This window comes from Galleria mellonella, unplaced genomic scaffold, assembly GCF_026898425.1.
Source record: "Galleria mellonella isolate WM207_F2 unplaced genomic scaffold, CSIRO_AGI_GalMel_v1 utg173, whole genome shotgun sequence".
Lineage (NCBI taxonomy): Eukaryota > Metazoa > Arthropoda > Insecta > Lepidoptera > Pyralidae > Galleria > Galleria mellonella.
The window spans coordinates 1,331,119-1,351,793 of record NW_026442016.1 but is presented as its reverse complement, the minus strand read 5'-3'; the positions used below and the strand labels follow the sequence as shown (position 1 = coordinate 1,351,793).

The 20,675-nt window shown below is 33.4% G+C and overlaps 1 protein-coding gene across 2 annotated transcripts in view; it reads right to left on the bottom strand.

Annotated features, from left to right (window-relative positions):
• The window catches only part of LOC113515352 (uncharacterized), a 76,746-nt gene that overhangs the window by 26,340 nt on the left and 29,731 nt on the right, over positions 1 to 20,675 (bottom strand). The window contains exons 1-2 of one of the 2 annotated variants that reach the window (XM_026899522.3): positions 13,625 to 13,712; positions 13,255 to 13,510 (exon numbers count right to left, since the gene is read on the bottom strand). The gene's annotated coding sequence lies outside the window, so the exon portion shown is untranslated. Of the gene's footprint in view, positions 1 to 13,254; positions 13,511 to 13,624; positions 13,713 to 20,675 lie in introns of those variants that run through there. The other variant, XM_026899521.3, reaches the window with a different exon arrangement.

The window sequence follows — 20,675 nt, the reverse complement described above, 5'->3', positions numbered from 1 at the left end:
TTACCCCAACTAAACAGTATTATAATTTAAGATTTTTTTCACAAAAAAATATCCATTTTAATGTTGACGAAATCAGTTATTGTATTTTGAGAACTAAACTTTTTTTTATTTTTTTTTTCTATTTTTTTATGAGATTCATTTGAAAGTACTTATATACATTTAGATATAAAAATACGGCCGAAATTGAGAACCTCTTCTTTTTGAAGTAGATTGAAAAAGATTATTTTACTAAGAGTGCGTTTATATATGTAATAATATTTTTGCCTTTGTTTTTACACTCGTTGAATGATAAAGACACATCAAACTTCCATTTCCAAGAAACATTAAGAATGTAGGAGTACTTACTCCAAATTGTAATGGATTAGATTGAAGACAAAAAGACAAGGCTGTTCTACGTAGTGACTATTATGTTTTATAATCCATACCTACGCTCCAAATATTATGTTTTATAATCTATACCTACGCTCCAAATAATATCGTCTCAATAGCGGCATAGATAGACAAGCAAACTATGAAGGAGGAGTTAAATAAAAAAGATTAAATATTTACATGCCTACATTGCTTAAAGCAAATAAACAAATGTCAAACAGTACTACGTGGCCTATGTTAATAATTTTAAGATTGTAATATAATTAATGAAGACAATTTAAGGAAATAAACTCATTCATTTCAGTAAATTTAAAAATTTTATAACCTTTGTTTACGAGAATTATTTATTATATTATTATTATATCAGTCGTTGGTCGTCCACTGCTGAACATAGACCGTATCCATAAGGGGAGTTTTACCAGTAGTTGCCATGCTTGGCAGGCGAATTGGCAACCGCAGTTTCCCTTTGGTGACGTTAAAAGAAGGACTCTATTGCCCATCCCTTCGACTATTAAGTACCCTTAGTGGCTTACGACGCCCACGGGAAAGGAACAGGTGGAACCTGTTCTATGGCTGGGATCACATGGCGGCAATTAATTAAAGTAGGAGCTAATTTAACGAAGAAAATACATAAAAATTAATACCATATTATAGACTAGCTATAATCTAAAATACTGTCTACGTGTATTTATGTATTATATTGCATTCAAACATTGTTCAGCGGTTTATGCGCCGCTGTTGAGTCCAAACATTCACATTTATATATTAGTAGGTATTCAAACGTCATGAATACTGACCAGGTCATTGATTTGCTAAACCTTGACATAATAATCTACATGTTTTTCTGTATCAGGAAACTGCATAAATTATCTATTTAACATAGATTTCATCATCAATCTATGATTGAGGATAGTAAATTATTTTCGCGGCTTTTCCAATTTAAATTAGTATGTAATAAATAAATATTACTGTCCTACTTACCAATGAAAGCTGTATAGGCCTCTAATTGATATGTTCATTAAGCTAATAGCATTGTACTTATTCTGTATAATTATTGTAAATATATTGTTGGTGTATCTTAAATAAATAAATAATCTTATATTACCAGAGGGAGTCTTTGTACAAAAGTCGATTGCTTGGGTACCTCTGTCCCATTCGTGTTTCTACTGTGAAGCAGTTATATTTGCATGGCTGCGTTTCGATTTGAAGGGTGGGATATGGCGTGAATATACAGGGTACAGAAGAATAACATCTGAGTCCTCAGGAATGGCAACGCATGGGAGGTATCATGGGCGAAACAGTATACTCTGTTATGTCCATGGTACCGCTCATGTCTATAGCCGACGGTTACCACTTTCCATCAGGTGGGCCGTCAGCTTGTTTGCCATTCTAAGTTGTATAAAAAAAATTTTAAGATAGGATATAACCTACCCGTGTACTAAATTTTATTCAAATCGGTCGAGCCGTTTAAGAGTGGCTGAATGACAAACATTCAATACAAACATCTTTATAAAGTTTCACACACACATTAGTAGGATTACAATAGGATCGGAGATTATGAGAAACAAAACGAACCACAATATTATGGATTATGTCGATTATTCAAATTGATTACATCATCTAAATATAAAATATTCTCCGCGATATAAATATTATGTAACGCATGCGACATTGAACCAAAAAACCAGCTTATTAAAATTTTAATGTTGTATGTTTGCAAAATGTTTGTGTGACGTTAACTAGGTCACTATACAAAATCAGCAGTACAGTCGGTTTATAAGATAGGATTATCCTAGTCATTTTAACAAAACCCAAATGAGAAGATTCTCGATTTTTTTGTATTTTTTTTTCGAGTTCAAACATCCAGTTACAGACATATTAATATGTTATAAACATATCGCAATATCTCCGTGAATCTGCGAATTAATTTATATTATTCTCTTTAAATTTGATAGGTCGTTAACTCTTGTGCTAGTGCCTTAATTCAGTGACGATTGAAGCTACCATTTCTCTTTGCCAATAAAATAAAGCTTGTTGCAAAGCAAAATCTATTTATAGATATAGTATTTGGTGCTCTAAATTAGTTAAGCAACCTTTTTATTAAAAGATTCGTAAGCACACATATATTTTAATATAATAATAAGAATAAGTTCGACTAGTTTCGAGACCAATTCAAGACCCTTAGTTTAGCAATTCGTTAGCATTTCGGTTCATACATTAAAAAAAGAATAGTTAAATTACTAATAATTAGTTAGTGAAAAAACAACGACCGATTTTTCCGAAGCAAACCCTACTTATGAAAAGCATTCCAAAGTGATTAAGAAACTTAGATCTTATTCAATTATAAAAGTGAATCTAGGTACCGTCTACTTTACCTATTCATTTAATATTCGCGCATCCACGTAGACGTACGTAAATGAAATAGTAACCACAATGTATGTATTCTTAAGATACATGAAAATAGAATAGAGAATATAAATCATCTTTATTTATAGATTTGTTTACAAACTACTACTATTATAAATCGTCACTTTTTACAATTCTAACGTTGAGTTCGCTAACATTACTCGTATTACGTACACGACAACAGAAACTTAAGAAAGTTACAGACACAATCAGAACCATTATTCTAGATGGCGCTGGAATGACGCTTCTTAATTTGCTAATTTTTGTTGATTATTTTGTAACTAGTTTTTGCTTATTCGTATGCACGAATTAGGAAATAGGATAGCCAATCAAATAGACTGCAGCGATAAAAGGCGTATCAAAGTGGTATACACCAATAATAATAATAATATACACCAGTTTTTAAGATAAACTTTCAGGAATACCACTATGTGTGAAACCGTATTCAATTTGCTGCAGCAGTTTTTGTATAATGTCCCAACATTATATATAAATAGACAGACAGAAAAAATTCTAAAAAATATTGTTTTGACTTCTATTGCTCCTGTTAAACCCCTTTCTATATGTTTTTTTAATATTTCCCATGTTCAGACATCGCTTAGTTACAATTCTATTAGTAAATTTAAGTATAATTAGAAGCAAAATTTCTAAATTGCCGAATTGTTAGTTATATTTAGTAGAAACAAAAACTCTAGTCATGTTCGAGTTTAAAAAAAATATATTAAATAAAAAAAATATTACTTATGTGTATATTGAATAACATTCGATTATGCTACATTGCGTATTTGTGCTCGAATGTTACAGCCAGTTGTGCAAACGGCGGCGAGACGAGTTCGTTTCAGGTCAGTAGGCCAATGTCACAGTCGCAGCTCACAGCCACTGCAGCCCTCTACCGAACTTTGCGGACGAACCTTGTGCACGGAAACGAAGAGATTATACGAAAAACTTATAGTGCATTATCTTATGTGAGTAGGAATACCATTTCGAGAATTTCTGATAAAAAGAAGGACACATTAAAATTGTCTCTACAAAGTCAGTGTGTATTATTACAGTCGTTAACTGCCCACTGCTGGACATAAGCTTTACCCATAAGGGGAGTTTTACCAGTAGTTGTCACGCTTGGCAGGTGAGTTGGCATCCGCAGTTAGACTTTCAGAGATATTTTAAGATGGACGCTGCTGCCGATCCCTCGCCCTTCTTAGTTGCCTCTTACGACACCCACGGGAAAGGAAGGGGTGGCCCATTCTATGGTGGAGCACACACGGCGGAAGTGTGTATTATTTTTAAATAATTGAATACTAGTATCTATTATTATTTATTTAAGTAAATATCACCAGAATATTTGGACATATCCTGATAAATTCGAACTGATGGTAACCCTATTTGTAATACGATATTTATCCATTCATTTTAGACGTAGTTAAACTACAGTTAAAGACAACATGAGCTTTTATTTTAGTCAATTTTATTTGCTTTTAGTATATCAGGTCTGGTTACCCTCCGCGCCCCAATAGATAAGAACTCTTCGTATTTACAATGAGCTAAATTCATAAATAAGTTAAAAAAACTTATAAGTAACGTTTATTTATACCTGTATTATACGTACAAGATTGTTGATTTTTTTTTATAACACATGGGGCAAACAAGCATGTAGCCCACCTGATGGTAAGAGACTACTGTCGCCCATGAGCACCCGCGACACCGTAGGAACTTCAGGTGTGCTGCTAACCTTTTAAAAAGGAATATTTTCTTTTCTTGAAAGCTACGATGTCGTATCGGTTCGGGAGTACTATTGCTGAGTATTGAAACTAAATCGTAGTTGTGCGTGAAAAAAGTGCCTTGAAAAATGCATAATAGAAGACCGCCACTCATCCAGAAGATTGGGATAGAAATTTAGTTTATAGCAGATTATACGATAGTGAAAATCAGCAGCAGGTATTAAACCAAACCAACCACAGTCCCATCATAATTTCGATAAAAGATACATAGAGATGTAATATCTCTATGCAGCTTCAGTGGATCGAGCCGGATAGCAAGGCACTGATTATCAATAATTCGAGCCACCAAACATTGAATGCGGTCTAATGGAAGAAGTTAGTGTTGTTGTTCTCCAGCGCAGAGGTGAGAACATTGTAATGCTGGAAGGAAAGGGATTGTTAGTATTGAGGATCTAACAGTCCTATTGCTAGCAATATACCCTATCAGGTCGACCTCCATACTGTTCTCCCTGGAAACCGTTTTAAATAATTCTTTATGAATTTATCTACTATGAGCCAACTGATTTGTTTTATCCTTATTTATTATTTGTCACTGGTGCCCCACCAGTGTATACCGATAGCGCAGGCGGGTTTACCATTCCATTATCACCCATTAATAAAACATTGTAATCCCATATGCATGTACAATAACATATGTACGTAAACAATTTAAATAGTAACTATGATATTTTTTTTATTAGAACAACTTCACAGGTTTTATATATTTATTTATATTTCCATTATGTTTTATTGAAACAGATTATACATATAGAGTAAGAATCCAATTTGCAGACATGACAGGATATATTAAAATACAAAAAAGGAATGGCAGAGAAATTCGCATTTCATTTCGAGTTAGCTATCTAATATCAGAACATGTGTACCGACACCAGCGGATTTTCTGTTAAGTGACAGCAAAAAATCATGATTCATGCCAAGCCCGAGGCGGGCGAAACGTCGATTATTAATATTAACTGAATAATGCATCACCAACTAAAATAGGACTTAAATACGAGCATCGTCTAATACTGAAAAAGTAATTTAAACATAATTTTTAATTGTGAAAAATTACTACGGAACCAACATTGTAAACCCTATCGATTTCAAAAATAATTGTTAAAATCGGTTCAGAATTTGCGAAGATATCGCGCAACATATCTATACAAAACTAACAAACGTACTAATTAAGAGACTTAGACATCCACTATGCTAGAGCACATTTTTGTTTTCGTCGAAATAAATAAAAATATTTCAGAATAAGAACTCACTCTACAAGTGAGACGATGTTCTCTGAGCCGTTTTTGCCGCTTTAACCGGATATCTTGTTGTATTAACGATCGAAGTTACCCAAGAGACCGGTCAACAAAAACTTATGACTAACAGGGACACTTCCACGAATATTTGTTATTTCATATCGTACCTACAGGGATAAATCGGTATTTTATTATTAAATTTAACATGAAATGTTATTGAATAATGAGAAGAATAAAATAAATTGTTATGAATGAAGTTTTTCCAAATGAAAAGTTTGTACATTTTTTTTTTTTATATTTTACGCAAATTATAATTATAAAAGTATACAAACTGTTTATGATTCTATATCTAAATTGTTGATTATTAATTCCATAAAATAAATATAAGTCTATGGAGACCAATTAGTAAGTAGTTTAATAAAGATATAACTTAGGTACATAATACTTACTGTTTATAAAGCCAAGTAATTAGTTGACTTATATACTTACCTAATGTAATACATCTATTGCACTGATTACAACAAATTACCCTTAAAATTATTTTTTTTTAACCCTAAATGTTACATAAAGCCATATGCTACTAAACCCAATCGTCCTTAAAAATACAATGCTCATAATTATTATATATATAGAAATTACTTTCAATACTCAATATAAATAAGGACAATTCACAAATATAATATATGTACTTGTATGTTGATAAATTTAATATTTTTTCACAAATGAACAGTTCGTAACTACGCGGAAATGGAGGTGAAAGTGGGGTGAAAGCGGCTCGCACAACGTTTACCTAATCACGGCGGGCGGCGCGGGCGCAGCGCGGGCGGCCTCACAGCACGTTACATCAGCGGCCCAGTGCAAATGTGAAAGTCAATGTTATATTCGATGACTGTTGCTGAGACACGGCGACAGTACTATGGAATTCGCATCGATTCACATACCGTAATCATTTAACATTCACACACATTATAGGCCTACATAAAACTGCTCAAGTAGTCAAGTTCGTTCATTTTGGTTATTCGTGCCACTGTAGCGTTATCTAAAAGATGTCCTTCTAAGATAGCATCGTATGTGGTACGTAGTACATGGTAAACCTTAATAAATTCATTTCCATTTAGGTATAAGTGGATTGCGTAAGACAAAAAGTTAGGAATGCGATTATTTACAAAATAAACAATTGTGGCTCTCGACGATGTTGTGGCTTGCGAAATCGAGCGTGCTAGAGAAAGTGTTCAGTTATTAGTGTCGTTATTGTTCCTGATAATGGATATCTAAGTGGGTCGGCGGAGACGTTAACTGGTGCAAACTGGCCATATCTGTGTGCGCATTGTTTGTTTATATCATACTTGCCCACCTACATAAGTATCACAGCGAGTGGGCTAGTGATTTAGAAATTTTATAAATGGAACAACTTTCTGCAGTTTGAGAAAAATGAAACACCTAAATTCACAAGAAAAATATCTATTCCACAGAAGAGAAAAAATTGAGCTTTAGTGCGAATCGGTCACACACTGGATTATCTACGTAACTCTCGTCCATCGATTTTTTCTAGTTTTTTTTTAAGACCCATTCAAATTATATAAGTCAACCTTGTAAACACGCAACTCACACACACGTAAGTAATTGGCGTTAATGAGTAGGGCAGCGGTCTAGTAAATTGTTGTTGATTGTTAACGAGTAAGTAGGTAGGTAGGTATATCACGCATAGATAAATAATAGATTATATAAAAAAAATAGATCATAGTACGATTGTGGGCATGATCGCCGTTTCGCTTATCTAGTAGGTGACGCGACCTCCTTTTTTGTCATCGTACCTAGTTAGACCTAGAATCTATTGCAGTCACGATCGTACTGTAATAATTCAATGGGTGCAAAAATTAAACGAGTATGAATAGTACAATGTAGTTGCTAGGCGAATTAAAAAAAGGGAGACCTAAATTCGATTGCATCGTTTCCTGACGTGAAAATTTCATTAAATTAACAATTCTTAGTGAATTTGTAAGGCTAACTATACCATACATACACACACACGCACACTTTTTTTATACTGTTCTGTAATTTTCAATTAATTTCTAATTTTATGTTTACATTTCAAGTTCTTAGATTTTGTATTATATTTCCAACTTATATTTCTAAGCGAGGTCAGACACTGCTCAGTTAGTTTTCAACAATTTCTCTTAACTGAGTATATATTCAGATTTCTACGAATAAACTAATTTAACAAAACAAGAAATAGCAATAAATTCATTTATTTATCAATATCCTTGACCCAATTAAAATAGATTTGATAACCGACCTACTTCATTAAGAGCATCTGAAGTGTATTTGAATTAGAGATATACATACGTATTTACTTCAAAATCGATAAATGAAGTACTCAAGTATAAATTGGTTGTCATACGAGTGAATTGCTCTAATTTCCTAACCTACACTTAATTTCTGGTCCTTTCACATCAAAGCTGAGTGGGTAAATAAAATAAATTTGTTACATTTTATTTTTTATTACATCTCATCATATCATATCAGCCGCTAACTGCCTACTGCTCAATACAGGCCTCCCCTATATGGGGGTTTTGCCAGTAGTTGCCACGCTTTACAAGCGGATTGGCAAACGCAGTTAGATTTTGGTGATGTTCTAAGAGGGACGTTGCTGTTCATCCCTCGACCATTAAATTTTCTTAGTCGCCTATTACGATACCCACGGGATAGGAAGGGGTGGCCCATTCTACGTAGGGAGGGACCACACGGCGATTTTATTACATTCACAAGATGTAATTTCAGAAAGTATAGACATGAATTAGGTCAAGTTGGTTGACAAAGTCTATGTTAATTGAAAGGAACGAATATGAATATTGTTTGCACGTTTTAACGTTGGATTTAGACCACGCGAGCGAATCCTCTCGAACGAATTCTAATACACTGTTTTTTTTTTTGTATGGATGATAATGGAATGGTAACTCCGCCTGTCCTAACGGTATACACTGGCGGGGTAATTAAATTCCAGTGTGGAATGGTAAGTGAGAATGAAAATGAAATTCAGTTGATTCCCCCATATATTGTATTAAAACGTATACGCACAGCTTCTATACAAAAATCCCAAAAGTTAGATGGTAGAGAATAACTCCAGGTACAGCAATAATTCCGCTTTGTCTACGATATTTTATTTATAAAAATAAATATAAATAATTGTCATAATCGTTTGAATATTGTTTAGTATAAACATACTTAAAATCCAAGAAAATACAGTTGCAATTACATTGACTAACAAATTAGTACTTTGTTTTTTTTTTCTCTAAATCTATCTTGTTCTTTTTCTATTCTAGCTCGTGTTCCGTTCTTTGGTCTTCTAACTCCGCCTTAATATTTAGCATTCAAAAGCCATTTATATTAATAGAGGCTGATCTAACGTTGGAACAAACTAACGAGACTCTTCCTCATAATAGTAGCGACACACAGCGGTCAAAGTAGCGATAAGATACGATACACATAATCTACGTGATAAAGATATAATTTTTAAATAATTTTATGTCTTCACTAACTTTTACCCGCTACAATATTTGCTTGACTTGGATATATTCACTGACTGATTGATGAAAAGTAGCTGTACTACCTTAATATTATATTAAGTGTGTACTAAATTTCACAGTAAATGCTTAAGTCATTAAGGCGCTAACAGTTAAACTTACAAACAAACATATAATACAAACAAACAAACAAACTCATTATCTCATTTATAATATTAGTAATGTTAAGGACTTATTTGATTTTCAATCACACATTATGACACGTTGTTGTGATGATACTTAGGCTATTTATTTATACTTATGTATTGAGAGCTCTAGTTTTTTGAAAAAAACCGGTTATGTGTATAGTTCGTAATACTTCATGTAAACTTAGTTAAACCTTGACAAGCCTCAATGTCAAGTATATTATACATACTTAGTTTATAAAGTAAGTAGGAACGTAATATATTACGTTGTTAAATAAGTAAGGCACGATTTCTATTAATATCTGGATAAGTAGGCACCTGAATGAGCTTTAAGTAATGACATATTAAATATTAACTTTGTAAAAATACAATCAATAAGTCGTGATTTCAAACTTCGTCGACAATAGAATGTGTGTGGTAATTCAAATTAACGATTAGCTCTCAAGTGATATTAAAAACCGTAAAATAACCAAATTTATCCAAAAAACAAGAGTAAATTGGCCCACTGTAGTGTTTGATCGACGAAATGTGGACAAAACTTAAGAACGACAGCGACAACAGCCCTACAAAAATGGCGAAGACCCGAGAAATTTTATTTAAGTTTTCTCTAATATTTTATTTAGTAAAATATAAACAGTTCTCCGTTTTGTTTGGATAACCTGTGTGGCGCCGCTCGGCGCTAGGTGATGCCAACCTAGGAGGAAACGCAGAACGCCCGCGATCGTGCCTTGACCTACTTACTAGCATGTAGGTAGGTACTCACTTCATAGCACAGCTCTCGCAACCACAAATTTGCTATACAATTACGGGCGGACCACCTACCTCTTCAAAAAACGACACTGTTTGCGGAAAAAATTAACTATAATTTGTTGTCAAATTGCAACATGGATTAGTAACGAGAAAGGGGGTAAAGGAATTATTAGTAATGGGGTCTAATTGACCTACTGTTAGCAATATACACTAACAGGTCGATTTCCACACGGTTTCCTCTGGAAATCATCGTGATTAATTATAGTAGAATTCGTCACGATTGGCTAACTGACCTGCTTTCATCGTCACCTATCATCCCTCACTGGTGCCCCGCCAGCTTATACCAGTTGGGTTGCCTTTCCATTATCACCCATTAAATAAAAGTAACGAGGAAAAAGTAGTTAAGTATTTATATACTTATATCAAACAATCCAATTTGAGGAAGGAAGGAACAATGAAACAAATCCCCTATAATTAATATAATATTAGGCGGTGACGCACATGAAGAATCCGATTTTTAGCTGTATCTGACATGTCACGTGTCCATGACTCTCACACCTACGTATTTTACTCGCCGATTTATAATTCAAGCCCATCTAGCCCGTCATTTAACATTCAAAATTAATGAGTTAAATAAAAGTAAATATCACAAAAAAACTTATTTAATCCGTGTCACACTCGAACTTCACATGCATTGAATACTCTTTTTATCATTTAGATAGGTATTTCTACATTTTCTAAATTGCTGTTTTCACTTTTCATTCTACCTAGTAACAATTTAAAAAAAAAGTGTAACACGGTAGTAGGTTATAAAGGTAACCTATCTCATTAGAAAGCTTTTAAATAAACAAGTAAACCGCAAATTACAAAACCCGATTGCCCTGCCAAGAACAAACTATTTTAAAAAAATATATAATAGGTACGCGTATGACGAAATATTTGATAGTAATTTGAAGGTATATCCCTCAGGTATGCCCATCACAATTACCGAACAGGATACTACAAAGGTGGACATGAAATAGATATCAAAAACTTGTTCAAAACTAATTATTATGTAGTTTAACTAAAAGGCCAATTTCAAATCTGTTCATTTAGTAAATTAAAGCATAAACAATCTAAATTAGTTTGAGGTTTCAAATCAAAACAGTGGTTTCAAGTTTTGACCGTCTTAGGGGAGCATAATATAACGATGGGTTATATTATGCATAATATAACCAATGGGGTCGATTCTGAAGTACCTTCTCATTAAATCTAGCTCTATAATTAAAATTCTGTAACTGTTTATCTACAATAATTTTTAATTTTTCACCGCATAATTACATTTCCATTTTGCCAAAGGTTGACTGGGAGAAAATGCTATATAGCATTAAGCCCACCTTTTGTACTGAAATTTTTTTGTAATATACTCAATAAAGAATAAATAAATAAAATAAAGAATAAAGTAATAATAAAAAATCAATTTGATTTTACATAAATATTCATTCAAAGAGACAATAGGAACTATATTTCTAACAAATTTAAGTCAAAACTAACAAATTATTACCTATGTGGTTTACTATGGTCCCTAAAACACTAATTTCGTGAAACTATCAAATTAAAATAGGTATTCGGTTAAATAGGAGGTAGGTTTAGAGAAATAGTGGTTCAGAATCGATCCCATTACCATTTATCTAAAATTTAGTGATTTACAAAATAGTTGTAGATATTTTTCCTAACTCTTCTATGTTACATAGAGAAATATTTTTTCCATCAATATATTTTTAATTGATATTAAAACTAAATCATTTACTTTTTAGTTTCATCGAAATTGGAATAAATTCCTACAAATTTTCGATTAACAGCCGATACGTAAATAGGTACGAAATGTAAATTACCCTCTTTTTCCGCTTTAAGCCTTTCATTTGGGCCGTTGTACGTATTAGTCGTAGTACTAGTGTAGCCAGCCAAATTCCGCCCAGAAGCAAATAAGCTTCCTAGTATCTTCACATGCCTCAAGGAGCAACATCACTGTTCCGAGGATTTCTGAACGTTGACTGGCCACAGCTACACATTTCAGGATTACGTGAGAAGCCGTTTCTCCGGCGTCAATACAGCCTCAACATAAAGGACTAAAAGAATAAGTAATGAGGCAAAAAATATCAGGATGTAAGTGTAAATAATATTTAGTTAGATATCGGGAACAAAGTGTCAACCGCGTTCTAAATTTAGTGAACTTGCACACGAGGTCGTGATGCGCGTCAGTCAATACGAGAAGATGGCGCCCGTATATTCGCAATCTCGATGTCTCATTAACTTTTCAACCTTGCCTAACAATTCACAATGAGCAATTATCTATACCTACGTGGAGAATAGACCCAGAATGCCAACAATATCCGAACGCTATAAAAACACCTGAATGTGAGAATTTACAACGATCGCGCACCCGATTGTCTACAATCACATCTACGTCTTATTCTACTTACGTTGAAATAAATTTAAAAAACTGTGCATATTTATAAACTTGTTTTTTACCTACAGAATATGGAATAACTTTTTAAAAAACCCTATTTATTTACCTACCTCAATAAAAAAGCAGTAAGTTAATTTAAAAATAATTAGTTATTTCAGTAATTTATCGAACCTAACAGTCAGATAACTTTATTTTTATTTTTCACACATTTATAAATAGGCAGTTTTCTGGAAAAAAAAATTGTTTATACCTGATATCCGAACAAAAACCTATATTTTTGTTTTCATTGTATTTTCTTAGTAGTTGGCTCGAATTCAATATAAACATAATATTGAACATCTGTTACTGACCTAAATACCAGGTAAAGTAAATATTATAAAATTTTACTCAAAAGTAGATATGGTACTTTAAAATCAGTGACATAAGTTTCAAGTCGTAGTAGCTACCTAATAAAATAATATTATATTTTTACTGAATTCAAACCGAGTTTCCGAATATTAAAAGAAACGGTCAGTGTTTACACTTAGGGACAGTAAACAACTTAGACGGATAGGTACTTACAATTGCCATTTAGCTGCTAGTAATCCAAGCAAATAAAAATCCAATAAATGACACAAATCACTTGTTTACCGCACATAACAGTCGCAGAGCAATTTGCAGAGTACACTTCACTTTTTAAAATAAAAACTTCACTATAATCCAATTTTATCGTTACGCACACACTCACGTTAAATATACACAATCTATTTAGTTTCTTCTTTATTACATAAAACTTCACACACCGTATCTGGGTTCACACCCAGTTCCAAGTAGGTACCTGTAACAAGACAAAGCGGTAGTAAGAATAAGAATATAGAAAGTACGCACTAAAAGATAAATTATGTTCCCGAAGCTTTAACGCAGCAAAAACAGTATAGTCTAAGACACTTACTAAAAAAGACTTTTAAATCATCTCAAAATGAAGTATGACGTAAAGAAGATCGAGCGTCAGCAATACAACGTACAAACTACTCGCCGACTAAACGCTGACTGGCTGGTGCAATGGGGGGATACGGGGAGGGGAGAACAGACGGAGGAGAGAGCGAGGGAGGGGGAACGTCTGGCCGACTGGTTGGTCGACCTATTGGCTTGGCACATACACACACATACGCAACAAGCAATATCAGAAGATTGTATGTATTGTAGGCTGTTTTTGTGCCGCCACATGAATGTGCTTAGGTACAAGATTTGTCAGCTATCGGAATCTGGAGAAGATATAGAGATCTCAAAGCACTTTTGTTCGTGTTACTTATAGTCTATTTAAGTTGGTAAATTAGGAGATAAATCTCTGGAAGCACGCGGCAGTAATCGTTGAGTACGCAACCTTCAGGAGTTCTCATGGCCACGTATTCGAGCGTAAAGGTCGCGTCTTGCTGTTGCTACAGCAAATAACAATGCTTGTCGAATTGCGCATGACCGCTTATTACTACACAAATTGCTAAAAAAAGGTTTTACAATAATATAAACTGTATTTTTATGGCAACATTCATGTTCACATCATTGATATCTACTCAATAAAGATTCATATTGACTACCATAACCTATCAAGTTCACAGAAGGTAAATTATTTGTATTAACACTTTTAAAAATAGGTACGCATTAAAATTATAGGCAATAGCTATCTCTATTATTTTGTACCTCAACTACCTATTTACTAATCCCATGTTTACTTATCTTCAAATTTATTACTAATTGGAACTTCTAATTGAGCTAAAATACTTAGAACTTAGGTAACTGCATATTTTTTTCATCACTGTGTTTGCGTTTATTATCTTTCGCCCTTTCTTGATCTCGGAATTTTTTTTGATCTCGGAGAACCGTTATGATGTAAAAGAACTGGCTGGACTAGCATGGTCATTGTCATTGCACAAAGGTATCGTACACTAACTACACGCATCAGTTTTATCAGTTTAGCAGCGAAAAATAAGTACAAGAAAATAAATCACAAAAGAATGCGTGCGGAATTCAATGGAATGTAGACTGAGGCATCAAATGGAGGATAAATTTTGTAAATCAAGTTTTCTTCCTCCATGATATCGTAAAGAAACATCTGTTTTCTTGAATTGAATAATAAAGTAACGTACGAAAATAAGTATTCTGAGAATCAAAAACACCGTTCTGGGTGTCGTGCAGACTTAAATGTATGCAAATAGATTGCAGAATGTCGTTTTGATTTACTTTTAAAATACGCATCAAAATTCAGTATCTGAAAATGGCTAATACGTCTGAAACAAATTACTAAAATACTCTATTCTTTAATATATACTAACCCTCTTAAGTAAAAAATTTCTCAAAATTACGTTTTATTGACTTGGGTCGCTTTTCGCTTGACGTACGTAAATTATACAATCTACCTATGTAAATTATAGTGTCTACACATCCATTAGGACCTAGGCAAGAACCTATTTCAGAGAAACTAAAAAACCTTTCTATGAGCGAAAGGTAACTATGGCACAGGACAAAATATGAGTACAAAACAAAGATGATTTGAAATGGTAATGAAAACCATTTCACGATCACTTTATAAACATGATACGCGCCTACTACTACATTCGTATCGTATTGCTCATTCGGCCCGCTACATTGGAGATAAATAAAAATAAATACATGGATTATCTTCGCGGGGGTAACGCACTTGTTTTGGTTCACATTCTCTCTCACTTCCACCCGCCGACTGGGACGTTTCTTTTTCATTTAATCGTCGAGTCATCGTTTCGCAGTTCTTTATTTTTAATGGCGACCGTATAACTCGTGGCATAACTGGTGATCCTTTCACTGAATGGCCGTTAGAATTTGCAAGTCCATTGCAAAATTTGATTGACCATTCGTTGACTGCCAAGGTTTGGCATTTGATTAAAATTGACAGTAATGTAACAAACGTCTTGAGCTTCTGTATTGGAGAATGAAAATGGCAATAGGTTTGCTTATTGTGAAACTGCGATTACAAGGTTGTACCAAGGCAAGTCTCACTCAGAAAGACATGTACATACGAATTGTGATTTGTGACGAACTTCATTAGCAACTTAACACACGGGCGTCGGTCACGTACTAGTGAAGCAATCCGTGTAAATATTTGCAGCGTAGCACGGCACGTTTCTACCCACAATAACACAATTCTCATTTAAATTTCATGACAATTTTTACCCTAAGTAAGGTTAAAGAGCCTATCTGGAGACCAGCTAAATTTTTAATCTGAACAGGTAGGAATCAGGTAGTATTTTCGAAGAATTTAGTTGAGGAAAGAGATTTACTATTAATAATTAGCTTGTAGCACAATAAATAGAGAATTATGACATGTTTCGTTATGAACTCGCATATTCTATCTGCTATATCTGGCTGTACCAATGCCGTAAGCGCACGCGCACGTCCTACCGCAGCCGGCGCTGGGACCTGTTCTAGAGAAAGTGCCATTTCCAACTGATTACTTTCCAAGTAACTACCGGCTTTTGGACTGCCGACACTACCGTTATTCGTTTCTGCTTTAACCAGGTCAACTGGTGCATATGGTCCATCATAGATTCATTTAGTATCTGTTTTCACTTGTTTCGACCAATTACATAAATGATTACGATGCTCTGCGTATAATATTAATTAATTAACACCTTTTTTGTTCAATTCTCACGAAATAAAATTCACTACAATAAATTTTAATAGCTAGGCAGAATGGAATAAAAATATTTATTGAACTAAGTATTATATTATTACACAGTATTGTTTTAAGTATATTATCAGTTTAATATGATATTAATAAGTTATTCTAAAAAGATTATTACGTCAATAAACTCAGAAAATGTATTAAGTTTAATTTGTCTATGCTACAAGGAAATTGTATTAATTTTTACATAAGACATATTTATCTTATATAACTATTCAGCGGGTCATAACTAATCGGCAATAATAAAAGTCTCGTATTTATATAACTTAATGAAACAATATACTTAATGAATTATTTCTTATTCTACAGAACAAGATGTTATTTATTAAGAGCAGTTCTTGGAAGATGTTGAAGCACGCTACTTGCAAAAAAACATCATTAGGTACGGCAAAATTTTTTTGCTCTGTTTTTCTTTCTTAATTCACTAACTTAAGAAAAGAAACAATCTCCAATAATTAGAAAAATAACTGATAAGTTTGAGACTATACGAATACTTGTACATAAACTACTTGTGAATGAGGTAATTCCTTGTTAACAAGCTACGGTAACTGAATTAACATAAGCTACTGGAACTCTTGAAGCCAATTTTGAAGTTGCGGAACCTGATTTAGTTTCCAAGAACATTGGTATAGGCTAACATTTGGTGTATTGAAACTTTCTGTCAATACTTGTCCTGTCTACAACTTCACTGACGTACGGTTCGCGAGAACTTCAAGTTCATTAGTCTAAAAGAGTTTCTAAAGAAAGTTTTTGGAATTTATCTTTGACTAAGTTGTTATAAACTCAAGTTACTTTTGGTAAATGTTTCCCATCTTTAAAGCGACTTCCAAGAAAAGCTTTGTGGTTATGTTACCTATTTTGATAATTATTTTGTATTTTATATAGAGTTTATGTCAGTGTTGTTGTACTTATTATTAAAACGACTGAAGATGTCGTTTTTCTTTGTAGAGCAAAAAACTGCTTTTTGTCATGCAAAATCTAATTGTAGACACGATTTTAAGTACAACAAAAAACTGCTTGTTATAAATTCTTAATCAAATCATTTAAAAAAATAAAATCAGATGTGACTACGAAACGTCTCGGCGTTCGTCAATTTGTTTTGTCACGATTGAACTCGCGTCTTGTGCGGAGCAAAATATTATTATTAGAATTGTATACTATTTCATTGGTACTTTATGATAAAAAAAATAAGAGGATTATAATTTCAAAACGACGGTAGTTCCAAACGACTCGGACATAATTGTCATAAAAAGTAACACTTATAAATGATCCTTAATTTCATTAAGCGTAATATAAAACAAACATAGGTATCTGCAAATTGTTCGCGGGCGAGTCAACAACATGACACACGGTATGCTCATACCATGTCTTGACCGACTCTGAACCCGAGTTCATAGACATTGGGCCACGATCTGTACAATGTAATGTATATTGTCGGGATGATTTTAGGACTATGTAAAGGATATGACTGTAGGTCGACAGTTGCAGGGCGAGGGCATTGTCCTGAGGGCGCACAGGGGGTGCGTGGCATACGAACTCAATATCAACAGCTGTTTAGAAAATAAACTAAAAATAGCCGCAATAGTACATTTAAGTTGAATTATATTAAAATTACAGTCTATTTTTGTAAGCTTTAACGCCTTTTAGAAAACTTAGTCAACAAAGTGGTTTACTTCTCACTCTTGATCTTAATTTTTTACGCTTATGTATTGTCATATATATCAATAAATTGACATTAAATAATATCAGTCGACGTAATTTCATCGGCATTACACAAAGTACAGCTCATCAAATTGCCGTGATAAAAGAAATATTGCAATAAAGAGCGGTCGGTCTGGTGATGTGGTATTCGTTGCCGTTATGTGAAGCGGTCGGCGCTCCCGTGCCGCTACACGGTGCGTCTGAGCATGCCCACTGCTACAGTTTAAAACATTATAAACATGCTAATTATTGCTGATCTTTACAATGATATAATAAAATATCAGTAGTCTTTCCGAAACCCTATCAAATAATGAACACGTAGAATAATCACACGTCAAAATGGAGTGATATTCAAAAACTAATTGTAAGTATATTATTTTTGAAGAAACGGCCATTACAATAATGACACGATAGATAATATTTTCTAATACATATTAGATACATTGTGTTAATTCATTTGTTAATATGATACAGATGGCATACTGTAATATAGCAGCTTGTTGATGATGACTATTTGTCAACAATGATCTGTCTTATAACCAACGTCATTAATTACACCTAATAAATTTTATGACAAATTAATAGTAAATAAGTGTTATATATGCAGCAAACGTCGTTCAACGACTTTACCTTATCTGCCTGTGACTGAGTAAATTGTTATTGGATTAAAATCATTATAAATATTAACATTTAGATTTCAGTACAAGATAAGATGATACTTTGAATATAATAACATATCAAGATACCCTTACTGCTATTTATGATTGATATTCCAAAGTTCCAAATGACGCGATGACGCCCAGTACAGGACTCATTTGGAGAGAAAACTAAGCATCAAAAAGACTGATCAATAATCATCTCTTGTTAGGTATATATCTCTTGTCTAAAGTCCTTGTCTTTCATAGGTCCGTCCACCTATGGCACATCTGACCTTGAGTACATCAATATTAGCTCTTTCTACTCCTACTTGACACATGATTTAGTACAAAGACGACTATTACCGACGAGCCGATACTAGCTGAAAGTCTTTAAATCAAAGAGCACATTTTAAGTTTGAAGGTTTAAACGTTGTATTTCTATAGACTAAGTAAAATGAAAAATCGTATAACTCTTAAGAGACCCCTTAATTACACGACTTGGAACAATGCGTTTTTTTTATTATTATTCTTGTAAAAAGCATGTTTACCAAACTCACAAATTTAGTGCGTAGCACAGCACACGCTGTTACTATTGTGTCGTAGTAATTTTTTCTTTGCAAAATGTACGTTATTCAAATTGTTTGTGTTTGTCAGTAAATATGTTTGCACAACAGTGTTTTTTATTTTTATTTTTGATTGGTATAGGATAATACGCTGGCGGGTACCAATGAGAAACGATAGGTGAAAATATGTTACAAAGGCAGGTCAGCTAGCCCATCGTGATATATTCACTTGGAATTAAAAACTATGGTTACCAAGGAAACCGCGAAGAGGTTGACCTGACAGGGTGGACTGCAAGTTATGGGGCCACTAATCCCCATAATTAACAATCTTTTCTCTTCCCACCTCAGTGTGGTTTTCTCTCTACGTATAAATATGAGCTTTTCAAAAAACAATTTTATAATAATTTAGTAATGGGACTGTTAGACCCCATTACTAACCCCCCCCCCCATCCTCTCAACTCTAAAGTTCACTAAGCTACAAAGTAGTTCAGTAAATATTGAAAATAGTAGTATGGTTATTGTGGAAAAAATATTTTGTTATTATTTTATCTTATGGTAGAAATAGTAACATGGTAGAATTGAACTTGATACACAAATTGGTCGCAATGAGATATAATATTAAAATACTACGTTAACGCGTCGCGGTATTATCGACGGTACTGCCGCCCTGACCTTGCCGCTCTCATAGACACTACAATTGGGTTACTAGGTCGAATAATTTTTAAGATTTTTTTTGTATTGCGCAAACCAAGACAAACTACTTCATTCGCTTCAGTACATTTAAACATCAACATTAAAGCAATCTTTCAAGCTGAAAAATAAACACACAAAAAAAAATTTTGCTACTAAAAATTTACTACTTTTTATTTTATAACAGAAAAAATTAAATTTATACTCGTATTAAAAAAAGGAAACGTTTATTTGTTTTTTGTATATTTTATATACTACAATGTTGATACATAAACACAAAAACTATTTAACTGATTTGTAAACTTTCTTTCTCCTATAGAAAACTACATTGTTTGTAATGTAGTTTTCTAGTACCGAGTAACATAAGCTTTTTTATATTTAATTTTCAAAAAACCCCTACGAAATCGGAGGTTGCCAAATAAATAAAGCCAAGTAAATAATAAATATAAAGATCGATTGGAATTTTATAACGTATGTAAATGGAACATCGTCTTGACAGAGTATGAGAACTCGTAACTGATCGACTTGTAATTTGAATGTGTTCCTTGCATCCTTTGTAAACCCTATTAACATGGTAAATGTGAAACATGGCAACGATGGACAGATGGATGTTTGTTACTCTATCACGCAAAAGCTGCTGAACGGATTTGAATGAAATTTGACATACGGGTCGATTATATCCTAAATTAGTACACA